Source organism: Siphateles boraxobius, unplaced genomic scaffold (genome assembly GCF_051911475.1).
Source record: "Siphateles boraxobius isolate OS27281-9 unplaced genomic scaffold, OSU_SipBor_1 13, whole genome shotgun sequence".
Classification (NCBI taxonomy): Eukaryota; Metazoa; Chordata; class Actinopteri; order Cypriniformes; family Leuciscidae; genus Siphateles; species Siphateles boraxobius.
In genome coordinates, this window is record NW_027508733.1 from 4315349 (window position 1) to 4326088 (window position 10740).

A 10740-nucleotide genomic window follows, 5' to 3' on the forward strand; every position below is an offset into this window, starting at 1 on the left:
TAGACGGCTAAATGTATCCCTTTGTCCTACTTGTCAATGAATCAAGGTAGATTTATTGTTGATTCCGCAAGTTCAGTATAGATTATAGACCAAAAGTCTAATGAACGAGTACTTATGTCCTTTCGATTTCTTACAGGTTGGGTCGTTGTTGGCCAGAACACGCTAGCATTCTGCTATTATGTGACGTCATCACATTTTTGAACGGATTTTTAGAACAGATAAGTGAACTTAAAAATGCAATTTTCAGCTGAGTGTATTATCTTAGCCCCCCCTTTTGAATGCAACTTTCAAATTACTTGACAAAAAATTACATCCTGAGAAAAGTGGATTTCTGTGGGTGAAACGCCATAGACTCCCATTCATTCTGCACTCGCCTGCGAGCGCCCCCGCATGGACAGAGAAGTGTTACTGCAGCCAGTCCAGAAACCGGAAGTAACCAGACAGTGCCAATTCTCTTCTATTAGACATTCTCTGATATTACACACTTAAGTGTGTGTTTTAGTACTAATACACCTTCCGTACTATCATTACAATGGCACATGAAAACATAAATACAACTTGTCAGTCAAAAAAAAGTACAGCACGAAAGAATTCACTAACTGCACTCAAAAACAGTTTTCCGGCTCTAACTTTAAAACGGCATGATGTAAAGAAGAAATGTTTCCTGTTTGTTCGGCATTGCGTGTTGTACGTGCTGACGAAATTTTACGTACATGACGTGAATGGTTTTCAAGGAAATCTCAATGTTTCATCCGTCCGCGTTTCAATCGTCCCGGTGTTGTGCCGAATTTCGACCCCCTGCCAAATTATTACCCCCCTCGTTGAAGTTAGTATCTTTTTTTTATTTTTATTTTTATTTTTTATTTAACAGTCAAACATACATACAAACCAACATAGTGCAGCAGTGAGCAATCTTGTAAATCCATAATTCCAGAAGTGACATAAAAGTGATTTAAGTGTTTGATCTAAGTGTGTATGTGAGCGGGTGTGAGTGTGGGTATGTGCATGTGTGTGTATGCGTAAACAAAGTAACCATTTATTATCTATTACCATTGTCATTACCATCACCACCCTACTCCCCACTACCACCACACTGCCAATATTGTGTTGGTCGATTTTTATTTCCATCATACCTCCTATGTAACAATTGCCATTGTCAATCCTGCACAAAAAGATGATATAAGATATAAGATAACCTTCCCCCACATCTCATCAGTCCCTATCTTTTCCTAATATTTATATAAATTTTTTTGTGTTATTTTTTTTTTTTGTTATGTGCAATGTCTAAGGTGCATTAAAAGAGGGAGTACAGTGCGAGAGTGTCTCAAATTGGGACAGAGATGCTGTCCCGTTGAAACCACTTCTCGCCTGTCTAGCCTGCCTTGGTGTTTGTTAGGTTTTCCATACATATTCCTTTTTTTTTTTCTATTCTATGTTGTGTTGCATTAAAAGCCCATGAAGAGATAAGGGGGGAGTTATTGCAGTAGTGATGACAATGATACTTAATTCCAATACAGCATTGACAATGGCAAGATTAATGATAATAATTATGATAATAATAATATTAATAATAAATGACAATGATGGTGGCAGTGGCGACCGCAATGGTGAAAGCAAAAGACAGCAACAACAGCAATTACAACAATGAAAAAATAGAAGTGAAAATAGTAACTATAACAATAACAGTAAAGATAGTAATAACAATGATGACAAACAAGTTCCAACAACTAAAATGCATTAATATTCGTGGGTTGATTAAGAGGGTGGGAGGAGTCGGAGTTGAAAACAGAGATAGGATTCATAGCTGTAAGAGGTCAGAAAGTGCTGGATGGCAGAGGTCAGTTTCAGATGCGTAGTTATGAAGGGGAGATGCGAGTTCCACTGCAATGAAGTCTGTAATAAGATTTTTCCAAATGTTAATGTGTAATTTAATTCTAGTTTTCCAGTTCATGAGGATAGTTTTCTTGGCGATGGTTAGAGCTATGAGGAGTATTTTAGAGTTTATAGTTTTATCAGTGATTATTGTGAGGTCCCCCAGCAAGCAAAGAGAAGGCGACAGTGGGATGTGGCAGCCAACTATAGTTGATAGTGACTGTGTGACCTCTTCCCAAAAGTGCTTGATTGGAGTGCAGTGCCAGGTTGCATGGATGTATGTATCTGTAGAATTTTAATTGCAATGTGTGCAAACTTCTGATGTGAAACCCATTTTAGCTAATCTGTTTCCCGTGTAATGTGTTCTGTGAAGTGTTTTGTATTGTATTAACTGAAGATTCGCATTTTTGGACATGAGATAGATGTTTTTACAGATTTGGGTCCAGAAGTTGGCATCAGGGGCTATTGAAAGATCGTTTTCCCATTTTATTGTTGGTAAGTATATGGTCTGAAGTTGGTTTGAAATTATTTTGTATATTTTAGAGAGAAGTTTCTTTGGGGAGGAAATGTTGACCAAGTCTGATATTGCCGGTGGAGATTCTAAATTTGTGTCTCTGATGTTTATTTTTGTCAGAACAGAAGATTTGATTTGTAGGTATTTTAAAAATTCGTTGTTCCCGATGCCATACTCCTGGGCCAGTTGCGGAAATGGTCTAAATGTGTTAGATTTGAAAATATGCTTAATGTGGGTGATACCCTTTTCCGCCCATGTGTGAAAATTCAATGTTTTTTTATTGCTTATAAAGTCACTATTGTTCCATAGTGGGGTGAGGTTAGATGGAGCTAATGTAGAATTTGTGATTTGGTGAAATTTCCACCAGGCTGTCAGAGTGGTGGCTATGGTTACTGCATTAAAACATGTGTGTTGTTTAATTGATTTGGTGAGAAACGGTATGTCAGCTATATTTAATTCTTTGCATAGTGATTGTTCTATATCTAGCCATATAATATCAGATTGGGTGGGGTGAATCCATTTGTATATGTATTGCAGTTGGTTAGCCATTGAGTAATATTGGAAATTTGGTGCTTCTAGTCCTCCTTGAACCTTACTTTTTTGTAGTGTAGTGAGTTTTATCCTTGGTATTTTATTTTTCCAATAGAAGCGATTTATAATGGAGTCTAGTGATTTAAACCAGGTGAGTGTGGGGTGGGTTGGAATCATTGAGAATAGGTAATTAATTTTTGGTAAAATCGTCATTTTTATTGCTGCGATCCTGCCGATTATGGAGATTGGAAGGTTGAGCCACCTGTGCAAATCGTCTTCTATTTTTTTTAGCAGTGGTGTGAAGTTGAGTGTTACCAACTCTGACAGTCTGGAGGAAATCTTAATGCCTAAGTAAGTGATGTGATCATGACATATAGATATTGGTGATTGATGGGGTGCCACATCCCATTTGGTTTTATGTAAAGGGAGGATGGAAGATTTGTTCCAGTTTATTGCATAGTCTGATATTTTTGAGAAGGACTGGATTGTTTTAATTATTTCTTGAGTAGATGCTAGGGGTTCTTGTATATATAGTAGGATATCATCTGCATAAAGTGAGATTTTATGTGTTTGTTGTGGTGTTTCAATACCTTTGATTGCTGGGTTTTGACGGATAGCTGCTGCTAAGGGTTCAATAAAAATCGTGAATAGGGATGGAGAGAGTGGACATCCCTGCCTCGTCCCCCTGTGCAGTGTGAAGCTTTGTGATGTTAGTCCATTGGTTGTGACTGTGGCCAATGGTGATGTGTATAAAATCTTGATCCAGTTAATAAATGACTCTCCAAAGCCGAATTTTTGTAATGTGATGAATAAAAATTTCCAGTTGACCCTATCAAAAGCTTTTTCGGCGTCTAATGTGGCAATGAGAGTATCTTTCTGTTGTACTGATGAGTAATGCATTTAATTGTATAATCTGCGGGTATTATTGGATGCATGTCTACCTTTTATAAAGCCGGTCTGGTCAGGATGGATTATATACGGTATAATTTGTTCAATTCTATGGGCTAGTGCTTTGCTAATAATTTTTATGTCGACATTCATAAGTGAGATAGGACGATAGTTAGATGTGAAGGTGTGGTCTTTGTTAGGTTTAGGAATGAGTGATATAAGTGCTGTATTCATATGGGAAGGGAACTTTGCGTTATGTTTTATTTCTGTTATTGTTCTGCTAAATAGTGGGTATAAGGTGGACCAAAAATGTTCGTAAAACTCAGCAGGGAAGCCATCCGGACCTGGTGCTTTGTTGTTTTGCATGCTTTTCAATGCGGAGTGAAGTTCTTTTTCTGTGATTGGTAATTCTAGTGCGTTTACTTGTTCCATGTTGAGTTTTGGTAGAATGGTGTTATCGAGGAATTGGATTATGTCTTCTTGGTTTGGATCAAGATCAGATGAGTATAATTTTGTATAGTAATCTTGAAATATCTTGTTTATCTCAACTGGTGAATTGGTTAGCTTCCCTGCCGAGTTTCTGATGGAGGTTATAGCTGTTCTTTCTTTATTTCTTTTAATTTGGCTGGCTAAATATTTTCCGGATTTATTGCTATGGTGAAAAGTTTCTTGACGGAGCCTGTGAATCAGAAACTGGTTTCTTTTGTTTATTATTTCATTAAGCAAAAATTTTTTTTCTCTAATTTCTTTATAGATGCTTTCCGATTGATTATTTGCATGTAAAATTTCTAATTCTTTTATTCTTTCTTCCAGTTGGACTTCTTTTTCTCTGTCTTTTTTTTTTTTTATGTACTGAATATGATATAATTTTCCCCCGTAAAACTACTTTCCATGTTTCCCAGAGCAGTGATGCTGACGACTTTAGAGAGTCATTTATTTCAAGGTAGGATGTCCACTCTCTCTTGAAATAGCTGTCAAATTCTGGATCTTTCAAGAGTGATGTATTAAAACGCCATCTGGTGGGGTGCTTTGGTATTGCAGATAAATTCCATGTAAGAGTTACTGGAGAATGGTCACTAATAATGATCGGATGAATTTTGGTTTCTAAGATATTTGGTATGATTGAATTACTGGTTAGAAAGAAATCAATGCGGGAGTAGGTTTGGTGGACATTAGAATAAAAGGTGTATTCTCTGGCGAGTGGGTGTTGTAGTCTCCAACCATCACCAAGACCAAAATCACTCATGAACTGTTTTATTGTTTTAGAGGACTGCCAAGATTTTCCTGTATGTTTTGACCTGTCAAATGATGGATTGATTACAGTGTTATAGTCTCCCCCTATAATTATTGGACCGTTGGAAATGTTTGAAAGCGAGGAAAAGAAATTTGTAAAGAAGGATGAATCATCAGAGTTTGGTCCATAAATGTTGCCAATTGTAATTGGATTATTATTGATTGAAATGTTAATAATGATAAAACGGCCTTCAGGATCTGAAATGGTTGTATGGTGGTTAAACTGCATTTTTTTGTTTATTAAGATGCATACTCCTCTTTGTTTTGAATTATAGTGGGAGGAAAAACAGTGGTTAAAATGTGTAGTTTTTAAGCTGTTTTGTGTATATTGTGAGAGGTGTGTTTCCTGTATTAGACATATATCTGCTTGTGTATTTTTTAGGTAATTTAAAACTTTATTTTTTTTTGTTTGTGAACCAACTCCACGAATATTCCAAGTTAAGAATTTCAATTGCATGAACCTATAATGTATATTTCATAGTTACCTTGTATGAGTATAAGTCTGTGTGTATGGATGTGAGTGTGGTTGTGTGTGTGTGTGTGTGTGTGTGTGTGTGTGTGTGTGTGTGTGTGTGTGTGTGTGTGTGTGTGTGTGTGTGTAAATCTATAACACCAAATGACAAATAAAACAGGGAAAACATAGATACCTATAACCAACAACAGAACATATAAACAGTGAGCAAGGCTATTTAGGTGCATTTAGAATACAATGTGCGTGCGTGGTGCAAGTGGTTTAATTAAAGAATATGAAGATTATGAATTGAATATAAATTGAGCATAAACGGATTGGAAATGTAACATTGCTAGTTTCAATAATTAGTAAAGCCAGGGAGTAGTGTCTTTGTCTCTAAACAATTGTCCATCAATATATAATTTGTCCACTGTGATGATTGCTTTTTTACCTTGATTGATCATTGTCTTACGGATGGGGAAAAGTACCTTACGTCTGCGGATGATCTCTTGTGGATATTGTTCGTTGAGTCCGTAATGAGTCCCTTTGAGGTGCCGTCCTTGTCGCTGAACCAGTACTTTTTGCTTGAAATGTTCAAATTTGGCGATGATGGGTCGGTAACGGGTGGAGTTGATGGGTTTCTGTCCTAAACGGTGAACGCGATGGAAGGTGATGTGCTCCATAGTCTCTGGTGTAAGTTTGAGCTGGTTAACCATGAAGTCCTTAACAGATTTTTCGGGGTCTTCGGTGGATGATTCGGGAATGCCGGAGAAGATTAGATTGTCTCTCATACTTCGTGACTGTATATCCAGGATGGTTTCTTGCATGGCTTTGTTCTCAGCGACGACGGAGGTAAGTTGAGTGTTTACAGTGGAAAGTTTTGCAGTGAGTGTGTCCACGGAGCTTTTCAGTGATTTGTTTTCTTCTGTGAGCGAATCGACTTGTTGTTGACTGTATTCCAGGCTATGGCGGAGGTTTTGAAATTCTTTGTGTAGTACTTCGATTAGTGAGAGTCTAGAATCCAAGTTAGATAAGCGCTCGTTGATGATAAAAGTATGTCGGAACAGCAGTTTGTTTTGGTAGGAGTGGATGTTGGTGATGTTGGTGACGGCGGTGAATCGGTTGATGAGGGAAAATCCGAGATGCGTGGTTTTTTGGCTTTGCGTGATCGGCCCATTGTACAGAGTTGAAGTTAGTATCTGATTGCTTAATCCTAACCCCACCCCTAATCCTAACCCCTCCCCCACAACTAATCCTAAACCTACCAATGTTAGGGCGGTAATAATTTGGCGGGGGTCGAAATTCGTCACAACATCGGCTCTCCCCTAGCTTAGGTTTGGTCATGCCATGGTTTCCCACGTACACTAAGATTACATTAAACTTAGGTAGAGTGAGGTGAAGCGGTTGAGCACAAGGTGCAGCGACAAGCAGGTGCGTTCATGTGAAACTGTTGCGGTAATGCTCGCCTCACGCCCGCACCCGCCCGTTGCCAAAGTTGAATTGTCTATAGCTTTTTGTACACGACGCGCAGCACAAATCATTGGAAGAGAGATTGATCCTCAGCTCGCTAGTTTGTGAGTTTCCAGAATCTAAATAGTTATCAGGACATCAACACAAGGGAATTCACATGGCAGAGCATCCACACAAAACAAAAAGCAGGCATATCAGGTAAAGTTATGTATAATTTTAATTTAAGTTGAAAAATCTACTGCGTAGCGCACAGAAGCCGTTGCCATGTTACTATCCATAGAGCGCGGGTCATTCACTCGCGGATCGCTGTCTCCCTTTCTGTTCACCTGAGAGAACCTGCCAAAGCCTCTCTCCACTGCTTGTTTGGGTGGGTTATTTGCTGGCTGACCAACATCCCACCCCTCCTGTGACCCATGGTTTGACTGTAGGCCTATGTGTATTCAGAGCCAGTGAGCAACGGACTTTCAAAATAATAATAATTAAAAAAACTGCGTTAACGTGCGATAAAAAAATTGTCGGCATTAATTAAAAAATGCGTTAGGCCTACTTGCCCAGCCCTTTGCATCTGTTTTTACTCCTCTCCCTTTCTTTCTTTTTTTTTTTAAATCTTGTTTACAAAGGAATAAATAAAATGTTTTATAACTTAAGTTTATAGACAATGTGCATTGTGTTGATCAAGTCACCTAAACCCCAATCGCTCCCCGGGCGCCACAGCAAAAATGCTCTGGGTGTGTGTGTGTGTGTAGGCTACTGGCTCTTAATGTGTGTGCACAAACATGGATGGGTTAAATGCAGAGGACAAATTCTGAGTATGGGTTACCGTACTTGGCCTTGCTTGTCACTTCACTTATTAAACATGGCTAACAGTATTATTTTATTCATGTGTAAGACCTTTTTTAATGCAAAAGTAATTTGTCAGTGCACCTTAAAAAAATGAAATGCAAAATATTTATCTGAATTTATTCGTGCCACGTGTCATTATTTCTCGTGTAGACTATTCATTCAACACAATTAAAGGCTTGCAAAATATAAATGGGCAGTGCCCTGTTCATAAATATGATTAATATTGCTTTGGCATGTGAGCAAGATTTTAAGTGTTTAATTTTTATTTATTTATTGTTTTTTTTTACAATGATATGCTATTTTTTCTAAGTATCTTCAAGTAATATTGAGTAGAACAAAACTAATGATTAGACGCCATAAGACAACAAAAAAATAATAATTAAGTTCCATTAATTTTTGGTTCCATTCCCTAGCCTGACTTCGTCATACTCATATTCTAGTCAGAATGTGAGTCTGATACTGCTCCATAGGGCTTTGATTATGAGGCGTGTCTTAACCGAACCAGGAAAAAAAAACCTCTTCACTCAACTGACCCTTTGCTAAGCCCCGCCCTCCTTAGTTACTGTTGCTACGCCTGTCAAGCTTTCGCGTCTAGCACATCTATTACAGTGTGTATGCACCGGTTTCAGACATTCCCAATGAGATGATTAGTAATTTTTGGCGAACATGTGAAATATCTGAGAGAGCAAGACAAAAGGGACTGCAATATGTATTCGAGGGATATATCCACGACATAATATGCAAACGATTAGAGAATAATTTCTTAAATATTGAAGCTAAAGCCTATAGTCCCAGCGCAAGCAGCAGCGCCTCATATGCTGACCATTCAAATGGGAAACACACAAATTGAGGAACAGCTATGTTCATGCACAGCAGGGTAAGTGAAATGTGAAAATAATTATAAATCAAACAGCTTATCCATAAATCTTGTGGAATAACAATAACACTGTTGAGCCGCGATCGGATTGGGTTAAAGTTACTCAGTCAGGGGTAACGTTAGTAGGCCGTCGATTAACAAAATGCTGAAATATATTTTAAAGGTGCCCTAGAATGTTTTTTTTTATTATTTTATAATGTTTCCTGGGTTACCCTTATAATGTTAGTATGTTTTTTAGATAAAAAATAATCATAATTTAGAAATAAATGGCATTTTTCCTAGCCTGCTTTTAGCCTCTGATTTGAACACACTGTTTGAAGGGGCGTGTCTGCTGTGGGATTCAGTGTAACCGCGGCCACTGCTGTGATTGGCTGACATGCTTGCATATGAAATAGCTACGCATTACATGTGAAACTCTCTCCCGAATACTTTTACTACTGCTATTATACGTTTTTACTATAACAGCTATCGAGATTAACGAATCGTGAGATGTTTTTAAAGTATTTAGATCTATTCCCATCACATAAAATGTTGCCGTGATGAGCATTGAGCAGATGACAGTGTGTTGATCGCGAGAATGAAGATCTTATCATTGCAAAGCAGTTTCTGCACTCTCTCTAATGCTTTCACCAATGCAAACACGATGATGTAAATACAGTAAGAGCTTCGTTGTGCAGTAACGTGCGCCATTGATTTCATAACGAGTTTGGCAAGTGTCCAGATAAACTCGCGCTGTGTGGAAAGATTGTTCTTTGATCGCTTTCTGTATATAATTTGTTCACAATTTAAATACGATTATTTTCATCCTACTAAAAGAAACGATGTGAAGCTGATATTTTAGTCACTGGCTTGACTTACTGATGCATAAACAGTATTGAACGATTTTGAGAGAAAGATTACCTGTCTGAACTTGAACAATTACACATCAGAAAGTGTTGCTTGGTAGCTCGATCCGAGGCCAGCTCTGTATTGGCCCAAGTTGAGGAAACAGTCGGTGAAATGTTTGGAAATTTCCAGAGAAAATAAAATTAACCCATTGTTTCTTCAGAGGCTCAAATGAAGGAACTAAAAAATACTTTTGTGTTCATGTGTACATCCACACTGAGCAACTGCCATGCTTCGGCTGCGCAGTTCCGCCTGGCATTGAGGGCTGGCATTATGCAAATATTTGGAGGCGTACATATTAATGATCCCGACTATTGCGTCACAGTCGGTATTGTGCGGAGAACCGACCGTTTTTCATAAACGTGAATTAAATGAGAACGCGAAAACAGTCCAGTTTGAGATTCACTCTATGTCATGTCCATGCACTGAACTCTTGTTATTTGACTATACCAAGGTAAATTCAATTTTGAATTATAGGTCACCTTTAAAGTATGTCAGTGAGCCTCCGTCTTGTCTTTAATCGTCTTATTTTACGTTAAAATATATGCATTATGAACAAGGAACCGTCATTATTTCCAACTTCAAAGCAATAGGTGTTTTTGTTAATCCTGTGGACATGTAGTTGTGAATGGGGTCTCACACACTGCTGATCCACGCACATCATTTCTCCCTCTTGGCTTTTAGATTTTCGGGAAGGAAAAAAAATCCACTCCCCCGTCCAAACTTTTAGGTTACCGGGTATCAGATTTGCACAATCCATACGCACAACGCTTCGGCACGTTTCCCTCGCTCGAAAGCTTGCCAGACCTCCCGTACCTAGTTACGGTTGCTAAGACACGATTGTTCAGTGGCGGTTCAAACCATAAACCAAGGGCTCTTTGATGACGTGATGATTACGTAACTACAGATCATCTGTTCATCATTGTATAAAGCCCGCCCTGGCAATTTGATTGGCCAGACGTTTTCTGAACCGATCATAATAGGCTTGTCTGAGATGAGCAAAATCTGCGCAGAACCGATCACCGGTGATCAACGCGAGATGCATGCCGGTTAGAAATGTGTCCGAGTGCGGTCCGCCTTGCTCTGATGTCATGCTGACGTATGTCAAAAAACTCT